Source organism: Hibiscus syriacus, unplaced genomic scaffold, assembly GCF_006381635.1.
Source record: "Hibiscus syriacus cultivar Baekdansim isolate YM2019G1 unplaced genomic scaffold, ASM638163v2 tig00111621_pilon, whole genome shotgun sequence".
Classification (NCBI taxonomy): domain Eukaryota; kingdom Viridiplantae; phylum Streptophyta; class Magnoliopsida; order Malvales; family Malvaceae; genus Hibiscus; species Hibiscus syriacus.
Window position 1 is genome coordinate 1,052,907 of NW_024063138.1, and position 27,533 is coordinate 1,080,439.

General features: G+C 35.4%; 1 pseudogene; it reads left to right on the forward strand.

Annotated features, from left to right (window-relative positions):
* The first annotated feature begins 5,545 nt into the window (after positions 1 to 5,545).
* Positions 5,546 to 9,594, forward strand: LOC120166124 (annotated as a pseudogene).
* The last annotated feature ends 17,939 nt before the right edge of the window (positions 9,595 to 27,533 follow it).

Consider the following 27,533-nt stretch of genomic DNA (forward strand, 5'->3'; position numbering starts at 1 on the left):
AAAACCCAAGTATATCTAGAATAGTCATCTACCAAAACAAAGCAATATTGTTGTCCACCCAAGCTAACAGTCCGAATTGGCCCAAAAAGATCTATATGGATCAATTGTAATACTCTACTAGTTGATACATCATTAATGGACTTAAAGGAAGCTTTTCTATGTTTTCCTTTAGTACAAGCATCACAAATTTTATCATTATCAAATTTTAGCTTTGGCAACCCTCTAACTAAATCTCCTTGAATTAATCGTTGTAAAACACTCATGCTAGTATGTCCTAGTCTCCTATGTCATAACCAACTATCATGCTCATCCTTAGCAACTAGGCATAAATTAGTCATATTAATAGAATCTAAATGCACCATGTAAATGTTTCCCATTCTATGACCAATAAGCATAATCCGATTAGATGCAATGTCAATGAATTTACAACCATTAGTTTTAAACAAGACATTGTATCCCTTATTGCATAATTGACTAATACTCAATAGATTATGCTTTAATCCATTCACATATAAAACTTTTTTAATTTGTATGGAAGAGGTATTACCTATAGTACCTATACCTTCAATGTGACCTTTTGAATTATCACCAAAAGTCACCTCTCATCCATTTTTGGCGTTAAGCTTTATGAATCGGCTCTTGTCTCCGGTCATGTGTCTTGAGCATCCACTATCAAGGTACCATGAGTTTGAATTTGTTTCTTGTGCCTTGTAGCAATGCTCATTTTCTTACAAACAGAGATTAATTTTTGGTACCCAATTTCTTTTGGGTCCATATTCATTAGTCTCTAAAATCCTAGTCCCTTTAGGTATCCACTTGTGTAGGATATCCTTATCTTTAGTAGTAATGAGTTCTTTAGGAACCTATATATTTCTAACTATTTTTCCATTAAATGTTCTTTGGGGACCTCTATGATTGTAGTTTTTAAAACTTTTTTCTAACAAAGTTGAATTTTGAATTTTCTCATTTTTTAAAATGTTTGTTCCAACTTTATTAAAAGAAGATTTAAGATCATCAATGTTCTTTTGATGATCATTATTTACTCTTGAAAGTAAGTTATGCAAATCAATATTTTTCTTTTCAAATCCATCTAATTTGATTTGCAATTCTTTGATCTTACTTTCATGATCATTGTTGGCTTTGGACATAAGACTATTTTAATTTTTCAATTTTGAAATATCATTTTTGTATTTTGAAAATAAAGTCTTATAATCTGAAGCCAACCCATTATAATCCTCTAATAACTCATCATAAGATAAATCATCTGAATCAAATGAGTTAGAGGTTACCTTAGAATTTTCCCCGATGGCCATCAAGCACAAGTTTGCCACTTCTTGTTCCTCTTCATCGGAACCTTCTTCATCGCTCTATGTAGTCAAATGAGACTTGTGCTTATTCTTTGATTGACCCTTTTTCTTCAATTGTGGGCAATCATATTTGACATGCCCTGGCTTTTTGCATTCGTAGAAAATGATAGGGTTTTTCTCCTTCGGTTTATTTTTTAAGCCTTCGTTTCGTTTGAATTTTCTTCCCCAATTGGGCCTCATTAACTTTCTAAAATTTTTGGCAAATAATGTCATTTCCTCATCATCTTCATTCGAATCACTCTCATATCTTGTAGATTTAATAGCAACTCCAACGTTCTTCTTCTTTTCTGTCTCCTTCTTTGGCTCGTTAATCTTCTCGAGGTCTACCTCATCTTGAAACATCATTTCATGAGTGAGGAGTAAACCAATTAACTCTTCGAGTGTTAAAGACTTTAAGTTCTTAGCCTCGATGATTATCGTCTTCTTTGATTGCCAAGATTTTGAAAGAGAATAAACTAACTTCTAACAAGCTTTTCGTTTGGAATGATCTCTCCATATTATTTGAGACCATTGACAATCGTGGAAAATCTATCCGTTATAGCTTTGATATCTTCATCCGGTTTCATCCTGAAATTTTCATAGCTGTGAGTTAGAAGACTAATTTTAGATTATTTTACCTCATTTGTGCCTTCATGAGTGACTTGAAGTTTATCTCATATCTCCTTGGCGGTTGTACAAGATGAAACTCTCTCGTATTCATCTGGTCCAAGAGCACAAAAAATAATGTGGATAGCCTTTGAGTTGAGCTGGAACATTCTTGTCTCAGCTTCACTCCATAATCTTGAATGAGTGGAATGAATGAAGTATCCATCTTCTATGATATTTCATGCTCCCATATCACTTGCTTGAAAGAAGTACCTCATTCTATTATTTCAATAAGCATAATTAGATCCATTCAAGAAAGGAGGCTTGTTGATAGGCATGGAATCAAGACCGAAGTCGGAGTTTGAAGTGGATGCCATTGATGACTTGAATATCGATATAACTCTTCTCGAATCGACTCAAGAGGCGATTAAACCTTTAAATGAGTGAGGCTCTAATATCAATTGTTGAGTTAATCGATCGACGAAATAGCCAAGAGGGGGTAAATTGGCAATAAAAATTTTGGTGGAAGCTTTTGTAGAAAATAGAATATATTTGCACAACGATTTAGAGTTGTTCGACTTTCTTAACCAAAGTCTACATCCACTACCTTAGCTATCCACACTAAGGATTTTCCACAAATTCACTAATTTTTCTTTCTTTTGAGGACAAATAGTAACCTTACAAATCCCTCAAGAATTATACCCCAAATTCTTGAGAACACTCTCTCCCAAAGAGAACAATACAAACTTGGTATGATGCTATGTGTGTTTCTTTGTGAAATGATATATGCCACTAAGTGGGAATTATACAAGTTGTGGTGAAAACATATGTGCACAACCTCTATGTACTCACATATCTTTAATTCTCATAAATATACATTAGCTAATAAAGAGAATAAATAAATAAACTTGGTATGATGCTATGTGTGTTTCTTTGTGAAATGATATATGTGTTATATGATATGCAGAAATGATAAGTATAAGATCATGTGATAAAAATGATTAATAATAATAAGGTTATATGTATGATTATATGATAATGCTAAGAATGTGGATGATGATATAAATATATGTGTGCAGGTGTGTATTTGTTGCATGAAAAAATATATGATTTTTTATGACATGATGACATAGATTGTGCATGCATTGTTAGGAGTTAGAATTACAATATAAGTTTTATATGCTTTACTAAGTCATAGACTTAGCGTGTGAATGTTTCACACGTAGGTTTCGAGAAGATTAAGGAGCAAAGAGGAGCAAGACAAGTTAGCCTCTCATTTACGAAGTTCATATCAGAAAAAAGTTTTGAATCATATGTATTTTGTTATATTAAATGTAGTTGGTTTGTACTAAGAGATTTGAATTAAATATGCTCTGATATGTTTTGTAAAACCAAGTGCTTTAATTAATGTAAACTATTTAGTTATTTTAAGGAAAACTTGAGTTTTCAGCTATTTTGTACAAGTATATGATTTGAAAGGTTAATGTGACATCTCGGACTCGTATCCATGTCAGATACGTGTTGGGGTGTTATAGTTGTTGTATCTTAGGAAATAGACGACCAACATTCTCAAGTATCAAGGAGATAGTGAATCTATCTTAAGGAGACTGTTTTTATAGGCCTCAACAAAGTGATTATTTTATGCTTCTGAAGTCATCACTCCACCACTTTCATATCCTCCGCTTCAAAAGATTCTTCGCACAAGTGATCCATCCTTCGCTTTGGAAGATCCTCCACTCAAAGTGAATATCTGCTAGAGTTAACTTGAAGCTCTGAAACTCATATCCTTTGGAGTGAATCGATCGTCGGCTATGATGGACCATAATGATTAGAAACAATGGTGAGCGACGATCAACAACATGAGACTTTAGTCGAATTTAAGGGCTAAACTGATAATTTATCTAAATTTAGGGGTTAAGTTGATATCTTATCTAAAGTTTAAGGATTAAATTATTATTTTATCTAAATTTTAAGAGATCAAACTAATATTTTATCTTAAGTTTATGGGTTAAGCGAACATTTTAGTTGTTTACCCTTATATTTATATGATTGTATATGAAGATATGAAAACCATTTAAGAAACCTCTGCTCATAGAAAACACCTATGCAATCATATTCCATTATTTTAATAATTATTATTATTGCTTTTATTATACTGAATACACAATCAAATCCAATAAACGCGGGATAATATTATAAAACTCTCCTAACAAAACCATCAGATTAATTTATATATTTTTAATTCAAAAATTAATTAATTTAATTTACAGATTCTGCTTCTTCTCCAGAATTCAGGCCATGGATTAGATGTTAGATTGGAAAAATATTAAGGGTTGGTTCATCATAATGAATATTATAATAGTCATGGTACATATTTGTTAAAGGGTGGGTCCACGTCATAGATCCCATCGGGGAACATGTAGTAGAATTTGTGTAGTAGGTCATGCTTTGCATTTTTCTTTTTAATATGAATTTGGATGTGGATAATTGGATGCATCCCAATAGTTTCAAAAAAAATTATTAAGGTCATTTCATTTGAATATTTTTCGAATTTAAGTAAAGCTTGAATCAATGCCTTATTGCAGCTTTAGAGAAACATTTGTGTTCTCTTGGGTATTAATTAATAATAATGTGAAAACCTTTTGTTATCTTTAGCAGATCCTTTAATTTTGGAAAGAAACCCAAAGTTGGGTATTTTTCTTTTAATAATATTATAAGAATATTACAAAATTAAAGCAATGTGGAATTTATTTTGATTTTCATTCTTCGTTATGAGTTGATGTGTTAAATGGCTAATTATAGATGGATATGAGTTGAGTTTCTGGTTAATTTGACTTGCTAAAAGTAAACTATTCATTTGATTTGAGTTTAAAATGATTTTATTCTACCCGTCTTTTGAGATAAAATTTATATTTGATCCGATTCGACACATATATATATATATATATATATATATTTAAAATTTTAATTTTATTCGATAAAATAAGAATTTTATTAAAAAATCATATAGAGAAGAATATGATTGTAATTATCTCTAAATATTCTAAAAAATATAACTTGGTATAACCCCGACCAACCCGAATTTATATTCTAAAATATCTGACTTGATATGACTCGACCCAAATTTTTTTTTTCAAATTGATCTAATAGAGTCGGATTGGATCAAGATCGTTAGTTCGAGTCCCACGCCAATCCCTATGGGTAATCCTAATTGACCCATTGAAGTCAAGTAGATAGAGCAATTACAGATTGAATCATCCATCCATGTATATGAAGAAGAGAAGGGGTGAATTGATAAATGCAAAAGGCCATAAAAAGGGAAGAAAAATAGCAGTTTTGCAACAGCAGAAAAGCTTGCAGACAAAAGCCACCCACTGAGCCATTCTATAAACAAACTCCCCCTGCCCTGCACAAACATCATGGCCTAGCTGTTTCTTGGATCCGGAGATTCTGGGTCTTTCTTTTTAGTTTATACACCTTTTTTTAAAAAATAAAAAATAAAGACCACATTTGCAGCCCACCACAACACCCATGATTTGGGTTCTTCTTCTCCTCTTCCTCTCATTGGAGTTTGTACCGCCGCCACCACTACCACCACCATTGTTGTAATGCCTGTCAATCCACCATGCTCCCTCCTCCTCCTCCTCCTCCTCATCCTCTTCCTCCTCTCTTTCTCTATTTACACTGTTCTCGCCGTTAACCTACAAGGTCAGGCTCTTCTTTCTTGGAAAACAAGCTTCAATGGGTCACTCGAGGCCTTAACCAATTGGGATGCCGGTGATGACACTCCCTGCAACTGGTTTGGTGTGGTCTGCAACTTCAACAATGAAGTTATGGAATTGGAATTGAGGTATGTTGATTTGTTTGGCCAAGTTCCGTCTAATTTCACCTCCTTGTTAACTTTGAATAAGCTTGTTATTTCTGGAGCAAACCTCAGTGGTTCAATCCCAAAAGAGATGAGCAATCTCACCCAATTAACTCACCTGGATTTGAGTGAGAATGTCTTGACCGGGGAAATCCCAAGTGAGCTCTGCAAATTGGATAAGCTTCAACAACTCTATCTCAACTCCAACAAAATCAAGGGCTCTATACCTGTCGAAATCGGGAACCTCACGAGTTTGGAATGGCTAATCTTATATGATAATTAACTGAGCGGTGAAATCCCAAGCACCATAGGGAATTTAAAGAGTCTTAAGATGATTAGAGCTGGTGGAAACAAGAACCTTGAAGGCTCTCTTCCATCGGCAATTGGCAACTGCACCAATTTGGTGATGTTAGGCCTAGCTGAAACGAGAATCTCCGGTTTCCTTCCTACAACTCTAGGCCTCCTCAAGAAGCTTCAGACGATCGCCATCTACACCGGTTATCTCTCCGGTCAAATTCCGCCTGAAATTGGAGACTGCACCGAGCTTCAAAACATTTACTTGTACGAAAACTCACTGTCTGGATCAATACCCAGAAGCCTTGGCAATTTGAGGAATCTTCAAAATCTGTTACTATGGCAGAACAATCTGGTGGGAACCATTCCTCATGAGCTTGGAAACTGCAACAAACTGTGCTTCCATGAATTCGTTAACCGGAAACATTCCGCAATCATTTGGGAACCTTACATCACTCCAGGAACTTCAGCTGAGCGTCAACCAAATCTCGGGAGAAATCCCTTCCACACTCGGGAATTGTCGTCAGATGACACACATCGAACTCGACAACAATCAGATCTCCGGAGCTATACCTGGTGAACTCGGTAGCTTGACGAACTTGACGCTTCTGTTTATGTGGCAGAATAAACTGGAAGGCAGCATTCCGGACTCCATTTCCAATTGCCACAATTTGGAAGCCATTGATTTATCTCAAAACAGTTTGACGGGTCCTATCCCAACTGGAATCTTCAAGCTTAAGAAACTCAACAAACTATTGCTTCTCTCCAATATCCTCATCGGGAATATTCCGCCGGAGATTGGAAACTGCTCCTCCTTGATTCGGTTTCGCGCCAGTAATAACAAGATAACCGGATCGATTCCTGTCCAGGTTGGGAGCTTGCAGAACTTGAATTTCTTGGATCTCGGGTCCAACCGATTAACCAGATTTATACCCCAAGAAATATCCGGTTGCCGGAACTTGACTTTTCTCGATCTTCATTCCAACTCTATTGGCGGTACCTTACCCTTCAGCTTAAACAAGCTTGTTTCACTTCAGTTTGTTGATTTCTCTGATAACTTAATCGAAGGGGAATTGATTTCGAGCCTCGGTTCACTGAGTTCACTCACTAAACTCGTTCTTGGGAAGAACCGACTCTCTGGATCCATCCCGGCCGAATTCGGGTCCTGTTCGAAGCTACAGTTGCTAGACTTGAGTTCAAATCAGCTGATGGGTAGTATTCCGGCAACTTTGGGAAAGATTCCGATGCTGGAAATCGCTCTCAATCTGAGCCGTAACCAGCTCACCGGAGAGATACCGGAGGACTTCACGGCATTGGATAAGCTTGCTGTTTTGGATATATCTCACAATCAACTTGATGGAGATCTTCAATATCTTGCCGGGTTGCAAAATCTTGTTCTTCTCAACGTGTCGCATAACAACTTCACAGGGCGACTGCCGGACACGCCCTTCTTCTCGAAGCTCCCACTCAGCACGCTTGCCGGAAACCCCTCGATCTGCTTCTCCGGCAACCAATGTTTTGCGTACGACAACAAAGGAGGTGGCTCGTCGTCTAAGCGCAGGGGGGCGCGCGTGGCAATGGTGGTTTTGCTCTCCACCGCATGTGCTCTCCTCATGGCGGCGCTCTACATCATCATCAGCTCTAAAAAGCGAACCCGTGGTCCTCATGATGATTGTGACGGAGACGGAGACGCTGACCTAGAAATGGGCCCACCATGGGAGCTGACTTTGTACCAGAAACTCGACTTATCAATCGCTGACGTGACGAGATCCCTGATCGCCGGCAACATAATTGGCCGCGGCCGAACTGGTATCGTTTACAAAGTTACCGTCCCTTCAGGACTAACCATCGCCGTTAAAAGATTCCGTTCATCGGAAAAGACATTAGCCTCCTCGTTTTCATCCGAAATCGAAACGTTGGCTAGAATCAGACACCGCAACATCTTACGATTACTGGGTTGGGCAGCCAACAGAAAAACAAAACTGTTGTTCTACGATTACATAGCGAACGGAACATTGGGCGCATTGTTGCACGAAGTTTGCGGAAGAGAAATGTAGGATTGGGACATAAGATTCAAGATTGCATTAGGGGTGGCAGAAGGGTTAGCCTATTTGCACCACGATTGCGTGCCGGCGATCATACACCGTGATGTCAAGGCTCATTATATTCTGCTGGGAGACCGTTACGAACCCTGTTTGGCCGATTTTGGGCTGGCTAGATTGGTAGAGGACGATAACGGTGCCTCGTTTTCGGCCAACCCGGAGTTTGCTGGTTCCTTCGGTTACATGGCTCCAGGTAAGCACCATGGGTCCTATAAACTCCCATTTTTGTGATAAAAATTGTTTCTTTTGTTGCAATTACATTAAATTAAATCTGGGTTTTATGCTATAATCATGGTTAAGATCGTTGTATGATAATTGGAACTGGGATCAGACAAATATGAAGAGCAGGTATGGATGGATGGTGATCGGACAATCATCCCTGTAAATTTTAAATTTATTTTTATTTTCGATAATTTTATAAATTTATTTTTTAGAAATTTTAAAAGTTTATCTTCATATAAAATTATGTTTTGTATTTGATGAAGAGATTGATGGGACTTAAAGCAAACATTAACCTTCTTTTAGTATTCAGCATGTCTAGCTAAATTCATAACTTAGATTGTTTTATATTACGAAATCATATATGTATGGTAGTGGGGATTAATCAGTCGATTCCAAAACAAGCTTGTTGCCTTTGCGTTATGCTATTGCATTAATTTTCATTTGGTGTCATTCGTTCATTCCTTAGAGAATACCAGATTTTTGTTCATTTGATGGATGAATTTTGTGCAGAGTACGGTTGCATGTTAAAAATCACGGAAAAGAGCGATGTGTATAGTTACGGTGTAGTGTTGCTAGAGATAATAACCAGAAAGAAACCGGCTGACCCCTCGTTCCCCAACGGCCACCACGTTATCCAATGGGTCCGAGATCACTTGAAGAACAAGAAGGACCCCGTAGAGATCCTTGGCCCTAGACTGCAAGGTCATACAGACACTCAGATACAAGAAATGTTTCAAGCTCTAGGAATCTCATTGCTTTGCACGAGCAACCGCGCCGAAGACCGGCCCATAATGAAAGACGTAGCTGCCCTATTAAAAGAAATTCGACAGGAGACCAAGTCGGGGAGCGACACCACCCACAAGCCGACGTCGAGAAAGACGGAAACAACTGCATCGTACTCGTCGTCGTCTGTGACCCCAGCTCAATTGCTACTGAACCTCCAAGGGTCCTCTTAATCCCAAACCTCACTTGCTTACTACTCTTCATCCTCAGCAAATTAATTCCCAAGAAGCCAATAACCACCATCGCCTGTCTCTGGTGAAATAAAATCATTAATTAATTCCTTATGTCATGTATAAAGGGCAGCAAATAGCAGTAGCAGTCAATCGATGGTGTTGGTAGCATTAAATATTGATAAGAGAATTAGATGGCAATGACACCTAATGATGAGTGTATAGCAACTTGATTGATTGAATTTACTTAGAGAATCAAAGGTAGCAGCATTTAGTTTAGTGTCGAGTGTTATTATTTAAGATGTATATACACTCTGTAGATATAATTATTTAAAACAGAATTTACTTAATGAATTTCGATGAAACAATTGTGAAGATGGATGTCTGGATTTGAGGACATGTCGGCAAATAATAAGCCGAATGAACCAAACTTTCTGTATGTTTCCAAATACATAATTGAGGAGAAGCATTCTTGAGGAAATGTCGGCAACCCATCCAATTTTGGTCCCCACCATGTGATGTGAGAGAAGGTGCACCGTCCTTATAGTACAACCATTCTTTTTAGCAATTTTCTATACAAATAATAACTGATTGAGACACTCTCCTAAATTAAAAGAGATTACTATTTTCTAGTGTGTTTGAGATTATAATTTTTTTGTAATAAATAATTATGTTAACTAAATTAATTTTTTATTATTTTAATTGCTTATGAAGATGGAAATATCAAATATATAAAACTATAAATATTTTTTGTGATAAATCCTAATTCTAGTTTCTATTTAAAGAAAAGGAAGACTCTAGGAGAAACAACATAATATTTCTAATGGGTCTAAAACTGAGAATAAATAAAAACAATTTGATCAACCGGTAAAATAGGTTTGCTTATAAAACTATTGTCAAAACGTTTTTTTTTTTAAAAAGTAATTAGGTGTATTTAAAAGTCTCGCCTCACTAATTTGAGGTTTTCCTTTAAAAATCGAAAAAAATTGTTCGATGAGTCACCGTCAATATTTGATTAGGGTGTGATTGTGCACCCAAAATATTATCATTTTAATAAAATTTAATTTAAAAAATTATTAAAACAACATTAAGGTCTACGTATAAAAAATTGAGTTCAGGAGTCGATTACGCGTGGGGAAGGATTAGCACCCCACATTGCCCTAAATCAGTACCTAATTGATTAATTAGTTATCTTTGCAATGAAACTTATAAATTTCAATTTAATTTAAGATCCCTTTAAATAACACTACTTGAATTTTAGGACGAAACACAATAATATTTAATTATTTCCTATCGAAAAGAAAATATCTCTCATGCCTTAAAGCATTCAGTTCTTACTCCAATCGAAATAAAGAAATATTATTATCTCATTCGAAAATTCATTATTGAATCAAATTCAAAATGCATGAATAATGGTAAAAATAAAGATTAATTAAATAAGATTTATCAATTATTTTAAAAAGAAGAAGGATGTTTGATTATTTAAAGTCATCGATATCAGATCTTTTATAAGTTCTAACAATATTTTCTCGACAAATTTAAATAGATGAATATTTATTTTTCTCTTGTTCTCAAATTTTAAGTGTAGTCAATTTTTAGTGTTTCACTTAATGGGATACACTTTCATTTTAAAATCATTGAAAGTAATTTTCTTATACCTTAAGACAATCACTTCACAAAAATTCTAAAATGAAATGGTTTTACTCTTAATTTAATTATTTGAATCAAATCGAGTTATGCTTATGATGGGTTGCACATATTAATTTTGAAAGGATAAGTAAAACCTAAATCTGTATGTACAAACAAACATGTTTATATAAACACATAAAAATTTAATTAAATAATATTCTATTTTATCTAGATTAAATTAAATAAAATTTAAAGATATGCATAAACCTAACGTAACAATATTCAATACCATATAAGTTTCACAACATGCCACATTAAATTTGACCTATATAAGGATCAAAGAAATCGTTTATATGCACATATAAACTACAATGGTCTCGAATGAAAATGTAAAAACATGGCAAGTCAAAATACAATTAAGTAAGAATAAACATATTTAGTAAAATATGGACTAAATTAAAAAAACCTAAATTTAAGGACTAAATCTAAAAGATAAAGTAATCTAAATTAGGACTAAAATATTTGAAATCTAAATCTAAGGATTCAATTTAAAATCAAAGTTCTAGGACCAAATTGAAGAGAATTAAAAAATGAACAAAACTAAAGGCAATTAACAAATATAAAGGGAGTTAATCAAAAATAAATTAAAGATATAAGGCTGAAATTAAAATTCATTAAATAAAGGAGCAAAATAAAAGAAGACAGAAAGTAATGTGAAAAAATCAAATGACAGAAATGTTAAGGCTGAAATTAAAATAAAGAAAATTTATAGGGCAAAATTGTAAATAACACAAAATAAATCAATCGGATAAAATTAGAAGTTAGGAGTTAATTTTTAATTGTTACCTAGACCATAAATAACGCGAATCATATACCAGGGCGGGTCATCGCGAGGTCGTAAAATGATTTGAACGTAAATATAAAAAGCAAGCAGTTAGTGGTTAATAAATTAACAAAGTTAGCGGTTAAATTATAATTTTACCTGGAACTGGATCATACCCTAGGGAGGGTCACCACAAGGTTATATATAATGTTCGAATATTAGTATTTTAATATCAGGGACCACAATGAAATAAAATAAAATAAAAAGCAAACAAATCATAAATAATCAGTGACTAAAATGAAATAAAATAAAAGAACAACACCAAGTGAGAATTAAAATTAGATAACAGAATTAACAGTGACCAAAATAGAAACAAACAAAAGTAGCATATCAAAATTAATGTATATAAAATTCAGATAAGTGACTAAAATACAAACAAAAAAAATACATATCAAAATTGACATAAAATAGAATGTAAATAAGTGACTAAAATGTAAGTGAACAAACACAGCATATCAAAATCGAAATAAATAATAATAAAAAATGAAAATAGTGACCAAAATAAAAATAAAATAAAATAAAATAGATTGCCATATTTGAAAATAATAATAAACAAAAAAGGGACTAAAGCGTAAAAAAGAGCTAAAATTTCAGGGACCTAAGAAAGATATTCCCTAATAATATTTATGCTAATATTTGTTCACTTTTGATTAGTTTAACTTAAACCTAAAACAAAAATGGCTAAACTAAACTCTCATCTCTCCAATCTAACCAGTGCGGCCGCCGCACCCAGAGAAGCCCAAGGCTGGACGACGCTTTGGCCGGCCACCGTACTTCGGTGACAACTAACGTCCCGAATCACCAGCGACTCAACCAGCGAAGACCCTAGGCTTCTAACCCCACTCCACCTCTCGACCGAGATAACAAACCCACAAAATCTCACGGCCGGCCACCATATTTTGGTGGCCATTAGCTCCGACCGTCGCCTTCCTGACTGGGAGAGGCTCAAACGAAACCCGAATGACCAAGAAAACCTCCTTTCTTTTTTGTTTAACCCTCCCCTAAAATCGAAACCCCAAAAAATGGAATGCTCCAAATGGCCGAAAGGCCTTGACCTTTCTGCTTCCGGAGACGCTACGACTCTTGGCTACTCCGGCGAGGATTCAACTGACGAGGACCCACCTAAGGTAAACTCACTTAAACTCTACCCTATTTCGAAATAAAAAGCTACTGGAAAACAAAACAATACCTTCAAAAATATATTCTCTTGCTTCGTTTTTTGTATGATAATGGGAACGGAACAAAACTCTCAATTGGTATTGTATTCTTTTGTTTTTCGAATGGGGAAGAACCCTTACGTTGGTGGTTTGTTTCGAATGTGGGAAGGAGATCCTCTGTTACAATGGTTTTTCTTTTAAGAGAAAAGCCGATGATGACATGTTACAATTATTAATTTTCTTTAAGTTTTTTTCTTCCTTTCCCCTATTACAGATCGAAAAAAATAAATGAAAAATCCAAATTCTCATTTCTTTGTCTTTTTGCATGTGATCGATCGATGTGATCGAGCGTTTGGGGACCACTGTCCTACTGGCTTGTGGCATGGAGTGCTTGGAGCAGGGAATCACTTAGAAGTTGAAGGGGCGGCGACTGGAATGGAGAATCAGCTAGGGTTTTTTTTTTGTTTAGCCAACTCTAACTCAAATTTGGTCCAGCTAGGTTTATTGGGTTAGGTTAGGAATTGGTTGTGGGCTATGGTTTGAATGGATTCTGGTTAAATGGGCTTATGTATTTTTTTAATAGGTTATGATGATAAGTTTTGTGTAATGGGTATGGGAATTTGAGTGGGTATTTGTCTGATGTATTTGCATGGTTGTAAATGGACTTGAACATTGGATATTTAATTTGGGCCCTTTTAATTTGGGTTGAATTTGAATGTAAGCTTGAAAACCCAAAATAAATATTTATGATCACCAAATCCACATAGGCAATTGTTCGGAATTTCTCAAAACCCTCAAACTATTTTGTGTAAATTGACGATATTGTGTAAATGTCTTTAAATTGATAAAAGAGGGTTTAGAGTAATTACTTCTATGACTTATTTAATGATGGTGGCTCTCCTTGTAGAGATAGTACCGTTGATGCGTCAGTCGATCATCATACTACGGTCAATGATTGCCCTACTTGTACGGTTGGGAGTGAGGAAGTCAAAATGGTTCTTAGAAAGATGGGGAAGGACAAAGCTGTTGGTCCAGATCAAATTCCTATTACTGTGTGGTTGGCCCTAGGAGAAGAGGGAGTAAAGTGGTTGACCAACATCTTTAATATTATTTTAGAGACTATCAAGATGCCAGAGGAGTGGAGAGAGTCTACGGTGATACCAATCTATAAGAATAAAGGAGATCTCCAACGTTGTGGTAATTATAGAGGTATTAAATTACCCAGTCATACCATGAAGCTATGGGAAAGGGTGATAGAGGCTAGGTTGAGACAGGTTACTACGGTTTCGGAAAACCAATTTGGCTTTATGCCAGGTAGGTGTACTACGGAGGCGATTCATCTACTTCGACGGCTTATGGAGAAATATAAGGGAAAAATAGAGATCTTCACATGGCGGTCATTGACCTTGAGAAGGCGTATGATATCGTTCCCCGCAATACGATCTGGAAGACCTTGGAAACGAGACAGATCCCAACTGCTTATATCCGGGCGATTTGTGATATGTACTGTCGATCTACTACATATGTCAGGAGTATAGTTGGGGACACAGAGGCTTTCCCAGTAGAAATCGAACTCCATCAGGGGTCGGCTCTTAGCCCTTACATCTTCGCCTTGATTATGGACGACATCTATTGTGCGACACCAAACGGTGTTCCATGATGTATGCTTTTCGCTGACGACATTGTCCTAGTTGCTGAAACAAAAACTGAGCTGAATAGTAGACTGGATAACTGGGAGAAAGCTTTGGAAGAAAAAGGTCTAAGGATCAATATTGAAAAGACAGTATTTATGTTCAAACTTCAGTGGGAACCAAAATGATGAAGATGTAGACGTATACATCGAAGGACACGTTCTCCCCTCTAAGGATTGTTTCAAGTATCTAGGGTCTATGATACATAAAGATGGGGGTGTAGATGATGATGTAACGCACCATATAAAGGCGGGATGGCTAAAGTGAAGGACAGCTACTGGAGTTTTGTGTGACAAGAAGGTGCCTCTAAAACTTAAGGGAAATTTTTATAGAGTGGCAATAAGACCAGCGCTGATGTATGGATCATAATGTTGGGCAATCAAGAAGGATCACGTAAAGAGGATGGAGGCCGCAGAAATGAGAATGCTTCGATGGACATGTGGTAAGACTCTGTGGGAAATGACTCCAAACTCTGCAATTAGGATGTCCTTGGGGGTGATGCTTGTATCCGAAAAATTGAGGGAAGGAAGACTACAGTGGTTTGGGCATGTCCTTAGGAGACAACAGTCGGATGCGATCAGGAGGGTAGAGTCGATTATAGTCGACGGTGCCAGAAGGAGAGGACGACCAAGGGGGAAGTGGGTAGACTGCTTGAGATTTGATTTGAAGGATTTAGCCCTTACCGAGGACATGACCTCTGATAGGAAAGTATGGAGACTTAAGACCAAGGTAGCAGTAGTGTGGGTCACAGCCATAGGGTGTAGCATCTCTGCCTTCTTTTTAATGCCTTTATAGTAATTTCCTTGACTTCTACTTTTAATACGTTTCTGTCATGGGAATTTTTGAAGGATCAGAACTAGGATAGCGGAGTAGTGTTGCATTAGTTTAGGTTTTAACCCTTTTGACATTATTCCTTTATCATAGCTTGCAACCACTGACTTCTGTATATCCTTCTCATGTTTCGTCTTTTAAATTTATTCGCGACTTACGTTTTTTTGTCTATATGCAGAGATTTGTACGCAGGGATTTATTTACAGGGATAACTTCCAATTACAGACGCGCATATGAAGACTGTTCAACTATGTATTTATTTATTTCTTTCTTTATTTATACATGCATTGTATTTTATCTTTATTTTTATATTTTTCTGACTGCCGGAGGTCTTCCACGGAAGCTGTTCTCAACCTGGCGTTGGGGACAACCTACTACCCTACCTCCCCCCTAACCTCATTATATATGGGAATAGGGTTTTGTTGTTGTTGTTGTTGTTGTTGTTGTTGTCTCTAAATTGATCCTCGATCGCCTTTAATGAATTTAAATTGTCCGAACAAAATTAGGGTATTACAACTATGAATACTATGATAACCAATCTTCAAATAATTTAATTGAATAATTTAAGTTTATTCTCATAGTGAGATCATGTTGTTCTTAATTAATTAGTTCTGTTAGAAATCAATGAAGGGAACCTATCAAGTGGTTTTTGTGATTAAAGAGTTATTTTCTTTAGAGATTTTAGGTTCAAGTAATTGCGTTTGCGGGTGTATGTGTGTTATCAAATTGTGAAAATGATTATGAATAGATATTACCTTATAATCACTCTAGATTGTTTAAAAAAAATAAAATATCTTTCACAATAAAATCAACATCCCATTGAATTTACAATTTGCATATAGTTAAGTATATTCATGTATAAGATGACTATCCAGCTCAGTTGGTAGAGCACAAGGTTCTTAACCTTGAGGTCGTGGGATCGAGTCCCACGGAGGGTATTTCATAATTTGGAGGTCTTCTACGGAAGCTGCTCTCAACCTGGTGTTGGGGGCAACCTACTATCTTACCTCCCCTTTACCCCATTACATATGGGAACAAGGGACAATAATTTTTTTAAGTATATTCATGTATATTATATATTTTTTTCATATTTTTTATTGCTCAGGTTTTGGTATATTTATGTTGATAATACAAAAAATATAGAATTTTCTATGGGAAACAGATTCTAGATGAGTTTGTAATAGAGTTATATTTCCTTCCTAATTGAGAAGTAAAAGATGAGGTCTTTTCACCTGTGTCGTAACCGTTTTTCAGCGGGGACAATCGTTTAATTGTTTTAAAAGTAGTTACGACTTTAATTTTGGGAAATGGGATGATTTGAATTGATTTGGAATAAATTTGGATAGAATCGCCATCAACCTTTGGGTAAGGTAGGTCGAATACCTAAAAAAGTATTTTAAAAACAATTTTAAGAAAAATCATTTTCTAGACAAAAGCTGGTCTGCGTTTACCAAAGATTCGATTAAAACGGGTTTGTGAGTCGGTTACGCGTGGGGAAGGATTAGCACCCCCACAACACCCAAAATTGGTACTGTGTCGCTTACATATTGTCGTAAATGGTGGAAATCCTGAATCAAATATCAAGTTAAAATATGATCTATTTATTGAACATTAATTAACTTGCTTTGAATTAATTAATTAGAGAAAATTCTTTAATTTGAAAAGAAATTTAGGTATTAGCAATCCTCCGGGAAAGCTATCTCATATCTCATTTGTTTCTTATTCATAAAAGAATATTCTATCTTTGACTAACACATATAAAAAATGTATATTGACATTTGCAATAAAATGAATTAATAAAAATGCATTGAAACATTCACACAAATATATTTAATTAATAAAGAAAATAAATTTGAATTTAATTAATAAATAAGAATTTTATAATAACCAACAAATATACACATGAATATGTAAGGTTAGAAAGTAACATAATATACATACATATATACATGATTTGAAATAAACAAAACTCGCACAAGATTAAAATGTAAATTCTGAAAAAAAAACAAATCAAATGTACAAACAAAATAAAATAACTAAATTTAGGGATTAATATGAAACACGCGCAAAACTCAATGACCAAATCAGATTTTTGAATATCTCAATTTGAGGACCAATATACAAAGGGTCAAAAATAATAGACTTCACATACAAATAACCCTTTTCCCAAAACACGGAGGAGGGTCACAGACCTCACAGCGCTCATGTCCCGTGAATGCCACACACCCATCATCACTCTTTCTTCGCCTTTCAATTTTAACCCTATTATATTAGTCTTGTTTGTCGTTTAATATTTGTTGATTTAAATATACAACTAATGCAAGAATAAAATATATTTACATATATTCGTACAAAAATTCTAATAGATTGGTATTAGATTTGATTATTAAATGTATAAAATTAATCAATTACTAAAATATATTTATATAGAAATTGGACACGTATATAAATTATTAAGATAATTAAAGATAATAAAAGAAAAGATCCACTCATTGGGTTAGTTATTAAAGATTTAATTTACCCTAACCTCACTTAGTCTCCTATTAGCCGCACTGTCTCAACTCCCCTTTCCTTGCTACCCTCTTCGACCGAGAAATTTACCAACCCAAACCTCGACGTCGTTCCTCTCAACGCCGGTGAAAGATACTAATTAAACCTGACGATAGGCCAAATTTCCCAAGGTAAACGTTCTAATCTTTACTTCTCTCTATTTTCTCTTTCTTTTTTCCTCTCAATCGAGACCCCAAAACCGACAAAATCGCCATGAATCGGCGTTAAACCAACTTCAAACAACCGAATAACCCAACCTCTCTTCTTGTTATCAATTCCAGAAAAGAACACAAAAAATAAAACCCCCTATAGGACCTAAAGACCCCCGATGACTCACGACTACACTCGAACACGCAAATCGGGCCTTAAATCGAGCATGCAAGGGTTAAAACACCACACGGCCCTCAACTCTCCAATGAGCTCTCCGGTGAAAAGCATGAAAACCAAAGGTTAGCAAACCCTTCCTTTTCTTCTGTTTTTGGTTCGAATAGCTTTAGGAAAAAGTTTAAAAAAAATTCTGGAAACGTTAATACCCTTTAAAAATTTCGCTTTTAGTATTACGTATTTCTTGAAAACAAGAATGGGAAAGCTTTCGATTTTCTTTATGTGTTTCGAACATGTAAGAACCTTACAGAAATTTCCATTGCTTAGTTCTCTTTCGAAAAGGGAGATGACCAACTTAAGCTCCGACGATAGACCGAACAAACAGGTAAAAAAAACCTTATCTTTATTTGCTTCAAAAATACAACGATGGTTTGTTGTAAAGAAAAAAAACTCTTTATTATTTTTTATTAATCTTCGAAATCTATTTATTTTATTTATGAATTTCGTATATAATTGCTTGCTGGAATATGAAAATGTTAAACGTTATATGGTACTACTGCTGATTTCAATCGAAATAAAAGAAACGACTAAATAAAGAAAATGATATATATTTTCAAAGAAAACTTTGTTCTGTAATATATTCTTGATTGAGGTTCAACGATTACAATGGTTATCCTTTTTTTCAATGGAGGCTGAATAATCTGTTACAAAAATCTCCTTTCTGTTCGTGTTTCCTCCCCTAATCTCTTCAAACACCCTTTAATTTATGCTTGATATCCTCACCAAATCTTCATGGTTGCATCTTGATTTTCTTCGTATTTGGTAAGATACTGACTAAATTAGGTGAAATCATTAATTTGCTTGACTTTAGCTGATTGAAGCATGTAATCTATCACTGTAGATGATTTGTGCAAATCAGTGTGTCGGTGTTGGCTCAATGGCTCGACCATGGCTCGTCGATGGCTCAGCTTACGTCTGGGAGTTGAATATGTATTGACGGCTGTTGAAGATATTTAGGATTTTAAAACCCTATCCTTTGAGCGATCCGGACCTTTGGATGGGTCCAGATCCAATGGCTAAGGTAAGGTGGCATTGGCAGCTGCAATTAGGGTAAAATCCTAATTGGGTTTGGGTTTATGTTGTAGTGGTAGACTGCTGGTTCTATCTCTATTTGGGCTTGTATTATCTGTAATGTAGCCTGCAAAAACATAAATTTGTATTAATAATAATAATAATAATAATAATCATACTATAGTATATAATAATAAATATAATATATATTTTAATCCCAATCAAAAATGGGTGTCTACAGCTGCACCTCTTTGCACATTCTTGTATTAACAAGAATATGGCAAAGACGAAAAAGACAACCAGTTTTTTTGTCCATTCTTTTTTTTAGGTTTGTCTCTGATTCGAAATGTCGTGAATCAAGCAATGGAAATGTTCAAAGCATTTTGCCCGAAGGTCTTATGGTTGCCTGAAGGACTTAAAAAATCAAGAAACCCCCGAAGGCTTAGTTTCTTAAATCTCATTTGAAAACATCCTGCACTGAAGGTCTTACGGATGGCCCGAAGGACTTAAAAATCAAGAAACCCCCGAAGGCTCAGTTTCTTAGATCTCATTTAAAAATATCCTGCACTGAAGGTCTTATGGATGGCCCGAAGGACTTAAAAAATCAAGAAACCCCCGAAGGCTCAGTTTCTTAAATCTCATTTGAAAATATCCTGCACTGAAGGTCTTACGGATGGCCCGAAGGACTAAAAAATCAAGAAACCCCCGAAGGCTCAGTTTCTTAGATCTCATTTGAAAACATCCTGCACTGAAGGTCTTATGGATGGCCCGAAGGACTTAAAAAATCAAGAAACCCCCGAAGGCTCAGTTTCTTAAATCTCATTTGAAAACATCCTGCACTGAAGGTCTTACGGATGACCCGAAGGCTCAGTTTCTTAGATCTCATTTGAAAACATCCTGCACTGAAGGTCTTATGAATTGCCCGAAGGACTTAAAAATCAAGCTCAGTTTCTAAATTGTCACCAAGGAACCCCTACATATCACGATGGTCCCTCAAGCTTTTTATCAAGAAACCCCTACATATCACGATAATTTCTCAAGCTTGTCCTCAAAGAACCCCTACATATCACGATGGTCATTCAAGCTTGTCATCAAATTTGTCATCAAATTTGTCATCAAGGAACCCCTACATATCACGACGGTCCCTCAAGCTTTTCATCAAGAAACCCCTACATATCACGATGGTTTCTCAAGCTTTTCTTCAAGAAACCCCTGAAAATCAGGCTTAGTTTCTAAAAATATTATGTTTCGAGCAAAACTATCTTAAGCGAGATAAAATCTTTTGTTTCAAGTGAAATTGTCTCAAGGGAGACAAAATTTGTTTCAAGGGAAACCGTCTCAAGAGAGACAAAATTTGTTTTAATGGAAACTGTCTCAAGGGAGACAAAATGTGTTCCAAGGGAGACAAAATTTGATTCGAGAGAAACTATCTCAAGGGAGACAAAATTTTTTTCAAGGGAAACCGTCTTAAAGGAGACAAAAATTGTTTCAAGGGAAACTGTCTCAAGGGAGACTGTCTCAAGGGAGACAAAATTTGTTTCGAGAGAAATTATCTCAAGGGAGACAAAATTTGTTTCAAGGGAAATTGTCTCAAGGGAGACAAAATTTTTCTGTTTCGAGGGAAACTATCTTGAGTGAAATAAAATGTCTTGTTTTAAATAAAACATGTCTCCAGCGAGACAAATCTTGTTTTGAGAAAAACAATCTTGAGTCAAATGAAATGTCTTCTTTCAAGTAAAACACTCACAAGTGAGACAACTTTGTTTCAAATGAAACATACTCAAAAAAATTTTTAAAAAGAAATTGTCTCAAGAGAGACAAAATTCGTTTCAAAAGAAACGATCTTACAGATGGGTGTTTCAAAAGAAACTGACTCAAAGATTATAAAATTTGTTTCAAGTGAAACAGACTCGAAATTTGTATCTCAGAGAAAAATTGTCTCAAGCGAGACGGAATTTGTTTTGAGAAATTGTCTCAAGTGAGACAAAATTTGTTTTGAGAAATTATCTCAAGTGACACAAATTTTTTTTTAAAGAAAAACAACATCAGAGATACTGATAATTTGCTTGTTCCTGCTGGTGGAGGAAATGCCTTCAGACGATCTGATCGTTTGCATCAGGATATTGAATGCCCCAATATTCAATATTGAATCTCCAAAGATGCCCTAACATTTTGATGTTGAATCTCCAAAGATGCCCCAATATTTGATGTTGAATCTCCAAAGATACCCCAACATTTGATGTTGAATCTCCAAATATACTCCAATATGTGATGTTGAATCTTCCAAGATGCCCTCTATTGCTTCAGCACTGATTCTAAGTATGAGCTTTGTGTCTGAGAGTCACATGTCAAATACCAAGATCCACTCTAGAGAGATTGTCTTGTTTGAAAAGTGTTTTTCTTCTTCTTTTATTTTCAACATCTGAAAATATCAATTAGAAGAGTTTAAAAAATGTTTAATCAAAGATTTTGAGAAAATATTGTCCATTTCTAGGTTCATAATTGAGACAAATCATGAAATTAGAATTCATTGGATATCAAAGAATTAATTACACTGTTAATCCTTCAATAAATTATAACTTTTTGACAAGTGTCAAAATCAAAGCTATCTATGGGAAATGGTTAGGTAAGGAAGGGGTAAAATGAAACTCAGGTTATTGTGTTTGGTCAATGGTTTGGCCTTCTTATTTATTTGATGTTCACTGATTTGATGGGGTAGCTTGTATGCTCATCTACTGGAAGTGTTCTCTGGCTCCCAGCTCTCATGGTCACGCATTGTGCAATGCCTATCAAGGAATTTGTGCGATCGCCTCAGCTACACAATTTTTCCATTAGAACCGCCTTTTCAGGTTTTCAACTCGAATCCTCCTTTGGTTTCAAAACGTCATTCAAAATTTACATCTTGAACCCCCCTTTGTCATTTTTCCTATCATACATTAAAGATTTTAGAAAACTTTTTGCAAATAAAGATTAATCCTGATGGGCAAGATGAAATCTGAAGATAGCCTCTTCTGTATAGAAATCCATGTATGATTAGAAGGAACTTTTAAAGGTACGTAATGTAGGCCATGATTTATGGTTATGAAAGAAAAGGATAAGTAGGCCCAAACAAGTGTTTCAGGGTATTGAACCAAGGATTAATTCATTCCAATGGCTTCAATCATGTCTTGCTCAATTTGAATCTGTTCGTATGTGTCCCTCTCTTGATGCTTTCTGGATACTCCATGTTCTTCTGGAATGATTGTTCTTGATCAATCTCATAGTTTGAAGTTTAATGCACCATTTGAGTTGATTCTCGCCCCTTTTTCTTTATTGTTTTTCTTTCTTTCATTGCTTTTTTTCTTTATTATCCTTGCTTTAATTTTTTTTATTTTTCCCTCTTTTTGCTCTGATTGGATTTTCGTACTTGACATTCGGTTCACCTTTTGGTATCTCCTCTGGATTGATGTCTACACTCATGTGAGCAGATCTCCGCCTTGCCCCCCAGTGTGGGGGTGATCCTTAGTTAGGGTTGAGTCAGAAGAAAAATGCTATAGGCTCAAAAAGGGACAACAAATTATATATATATATACATATATGGATACATGAAATAAAGCCGTTCATCATCTCATACACAAAATTCCTTGCCGAAGAGATATCCCCAGGGGGATAGATTTTCAGAATTAATTTTATTCACATGAAAAAATGTAATTAATGCATGATAGAGTTATTTCGAATTAATTCTCCTTTCTGCTTCTTGCTCCCAATATGTCTTAATTGTTTAGGCTCAACTTCAGAAAATTGATACGAAATGCCCCAAGTTGTGTCTTCTGGTAGAAAGGTTCATGCTCAAGTGAACATATTGAACTCAATGTCTGCAGGTTTTATTGGTAGAAAAATGTTGTTTTGCGTCTAAAAAGACGATGGTGTGACTTTATTAACTCAAAGGTGTCGATATGACTCTTTGTATCTCCATGAATTATTCTGGGTAAAAATCGAGGGACTTTCTTTTTGGGACAGGATAAGAAATGTCTGATCTTGCCATATTTCAAAAATCTATAATTCTTGAAGAATTAAAAGAATCATGAATTCATTCGATATTATAAGAACTAAAGATCAAAATTTACTCAATTATTCAACCTTAGAATGTAGCATAAGTTCAGTCACTTAAAAGATTAAGCAAGTATAAAAGATAGAACAAAAATGATTTCAAACAAAACAATGCTCCAACGTAATGGTAGATGCAATGCCCCCATCATTTTCCGATTATCCATGCCCCTGAATCAATCAGGTTCTAGATCTTGTGCTTCAGTGCCTCACAATTCTTAGAGGAATGTCATGAACTTCCTATGTGGTAACTGTGCACATTATCAACATCGTATCCCTCGAGATATGGAGACTCTTTTCTCAGATCATTCTGGAAGGCTCGGTCCTACAATCAGCTAAACAGGCTCCAACTGTACTGATTTCAGCTTTTTGATTTTATGTAGTGTCACGTGGTAGGACCACTTTATAGAATCCTCTATGAATTAACTCTATGTTTTTTTAATGAATTATGCATGTAAAAATGCTTAAATGAATGTTATGCAGATGCCAAATGCAAATGCAAAAGGTGTCATTCCAGAGTGACCATCTTAAAACAACTTTCATTGAACACAAAGGTCTCTGTACATCAAACAAACTTTACAGATAATGGACAGCTTTCACTCCTAGCTTTTGTATCTCCTTCAAAAGCCAGGTTATCTTCCAAGCATGATCCGGTGATGAGCCATCAATCTGCTTTAAATCTCTTGCAAAGACAGCTAACTTGACTAACTTATGAGCCACTTTGCTTGCTTGAGTAACCGTCTTATTCATAGCATTGTCTTTTTCTCCACTTTACATTTCAACCTTTGAAGTTGTAAGCAATATTGACCATTTTCTCTAGTAAGAGACTCGATGCGACCATGAAGTTCTCTTGCAAGATTTCTATAATCATGTACCAACTCTATCATTGTTTTATTGTTGACTCTACTTGTTTCAAGTTCAATATATTTCTTACGATTGTGGTTTTGAAATGAGGCTTCTGCGTCAGTAAGGGTTGTTCTTAACATTTCGTTCTTTGTTTTCCATATCCCTAACTCTTGTAAGGCTATTTTACGTTCATTTTCTGCAATCTGCAGATCATGATAGCACCTTTTAGCTCGTTCTTCATTCATTTTACAATTTCTTTTCCATTGTTCAATACCACTCTTCAATTTAGAGGCTTCTTTTTCCCACTCTTCTGGAGTATTGCCTAACCCAACACTTTGAAAGGTTTGATTGATTCTTTGAAAACCATCTTGCATGGCTTCCAATTCTCTGTTTAAAATGTCATTTTCATTTTGCAATTGAAGTATTTAAACTTCATATTTCAATAGACGCTCTTCATTTTGGATACCCTTACTGATACTTTTATCCTTGGACTCACTCAGTTTTGCCTCGACCAGATGTTTGACTATTGAACCTGGTTGACCCTCATTCTCAAATTCCAATACTCCATGCTCTAGTAAGCAATTAATTCGACGCTTGAAGGAAACACAAGTCTCGATATAATGTCCTTGAGCTCCTGCGTGATATTCACAGTTGGCATTGGCATCATACCGCTCCAGATATGGAGGTTGTAAAGGCTTCACATATTGCGGGGACACCTCTCGGGCTTCTAAAAGCTTATCATACAACTCTTTATATGATATAGGGATAGAATCAAAATGAGAGCCACCTCTAGGCTTGGATGGAACTGGAGTCTTCAGGTTTATTTCTCCTGACGATATAAGTATACTCTCAAATGCCCACGAGTTTTGATTGCATGGTTTCTTTTCATCCTTCTGGACTTCTACAGTTGTCACCATTTCCTTGGTATTTCTAGACAACTTGTTGATACGAATGGTGACTGTGTGTGGCTTCTCATACTGGCTAGAATCAACAAGTTCTAAAGTAGTCCCTTGTGTATTTGACACCTCAAGGTTGCTTTCGTCGAGCTCATTCTTTTCTGATATAGAAGTCCCTCTTCCTTTGGAAAAAACATTTATCATATCCATCATCCTGGACATCTGCTCTTTTATCTCTCTTATTTCCTTTCGCTCTTCCTCAGCCATGCGATCTTTGGGCGCAGATCTCTCCATTATTCTCGACGCTTTCTTAGGATGCCACTTCTCAGCTGTATTATAGCCTGCTTGATCACGAAACCCCTTATCCATCATGAAAGCCTTCTTCTATGCTGACCACACACAAATCGACACCTTTTGATTATGTCATGATCATGCAATGCAGACAAAGAAAAAAACCACATAAAAAACAAGGTAGTACAAATAGGATAAAAAATAACAAAAAGCAACAATATCAAAATAAATAAGCCAATGCAAAAATAAGAATACAAATGCAAATGCACGAGGTATCGATTTCCAAAAGTAATCATTCTTAGAAAGAGTTTCATTCTTCCAAAAGAACTTTCATCTTTACAAGAAATATCAATCTATAAATGAAATTTGGCCTTTTTATTTAGCTTTATGATCTCAGTCATGATCCCAATAACTTTCTCCTCTTTCCAGAAATGATTATGAATCCAGATGGTGAGTAGTTAAGTACAACTTCTGAATCGCCTTCCCTCTAATCTATGGCAATCATTTAGGGATCAAAAAGTCTCTGCCAAGATAACCATTGCAGGACTTATACCTTTCTCTAATCTGTCCAAAAGATCTACAACAACAACCTCAATGTGTAGCAAAGTCTTTGAGAATATCACTATATCATGTATAGCCATAGCAAAGGTGTATAATCCCTTATCTTCATCTATGTGCTCTAGTATTACCTTCTTGAGGCAATGCCACAGAAAACATTCCCTTTCTCTCATTTTTTGGATGTGTTCTACTATCAGTAATCTTGTAATCTTCACAAGCTTGCTTTTGAAGTATTGGACTTTCGGAAGTCTGTAATGAATTTTATCCACCTGAAGGCTTTCAAAGTTAAACAAAGCAGTACTCTTCTATTGTTTGTCTCAAATATTGTCTTTTGAAAGTGAAGCATTTTTATGCAGAATTCCGGCATCAGACCAGAGCTTTAGGTAACGACTCATCTATCTTTACGCAGAGGAGATAGACCATGTCACCATATTTCTTGTGAACTTTTTCTTTGGTAACTACTCTCTAAATATCCCATATCTCTATCAGCTCTTGTAGATCATTCTTGCTTGAGATTGACATTGACATTTGTGATCATTTGTGATATGAAATCCCAGAAAAATTATCTTTTTGCCCTTTCTGTTTCTTTAGATTAAGCTCAAACCGTTGGATTAGATTCTTCCTTGTTATGAAAATTCTTTTCCATTTCAATGATCGCTCTTCTAATCTGATGATTACTTGGTTTAATCAACACCTTTCTTTTATTCATGATGATTATGCAAATGCGAAGATGAAAATACAGATGCAAAAGTGATGCAATGTAAAGGACAAAAAAATGGCATAAAAAAGAAATAAATTAATATGAGCGAAATAATCAATAAAATTAAAAAATGCTATTTAAATATAACACCTACCCAATCATGATATCTACCCAATCATGCTTTTATTAGATAGTGATCCTACCCAAACATGATTTCTACCCAAACATGTTATATACCCTCAATGATTTTTCAAGAAATTAATCCTAACCACATGGTATCTAGTTCACATGTTGTTATTAAACAATATTTAAAGCAAAAAAGAAAAGGTTCAGAAACGCTCCTCCTTTGTGTACACCTATTTTGGGTACCTACTGACAGACATAGGTTCGATATATCTATACCTAAGGTGATCGTTCTACAGTTCACTATATGCGTGGTTCCGTTTCTAACAGAAAAAGGTACTCGAATTGTCCTTGATGTTAGTGCCCCCTTGGGCTGCCAAACCCTCAATCCTCACCCATTATAGGCTTAAGCGGATTGAGTTCAATTCTAGAGGACACATTCTCTTATGTTTATGCGGAGAATAAATTCTCACAAAAACATAAGGTATATGAATCCCGAAGGTTACTTG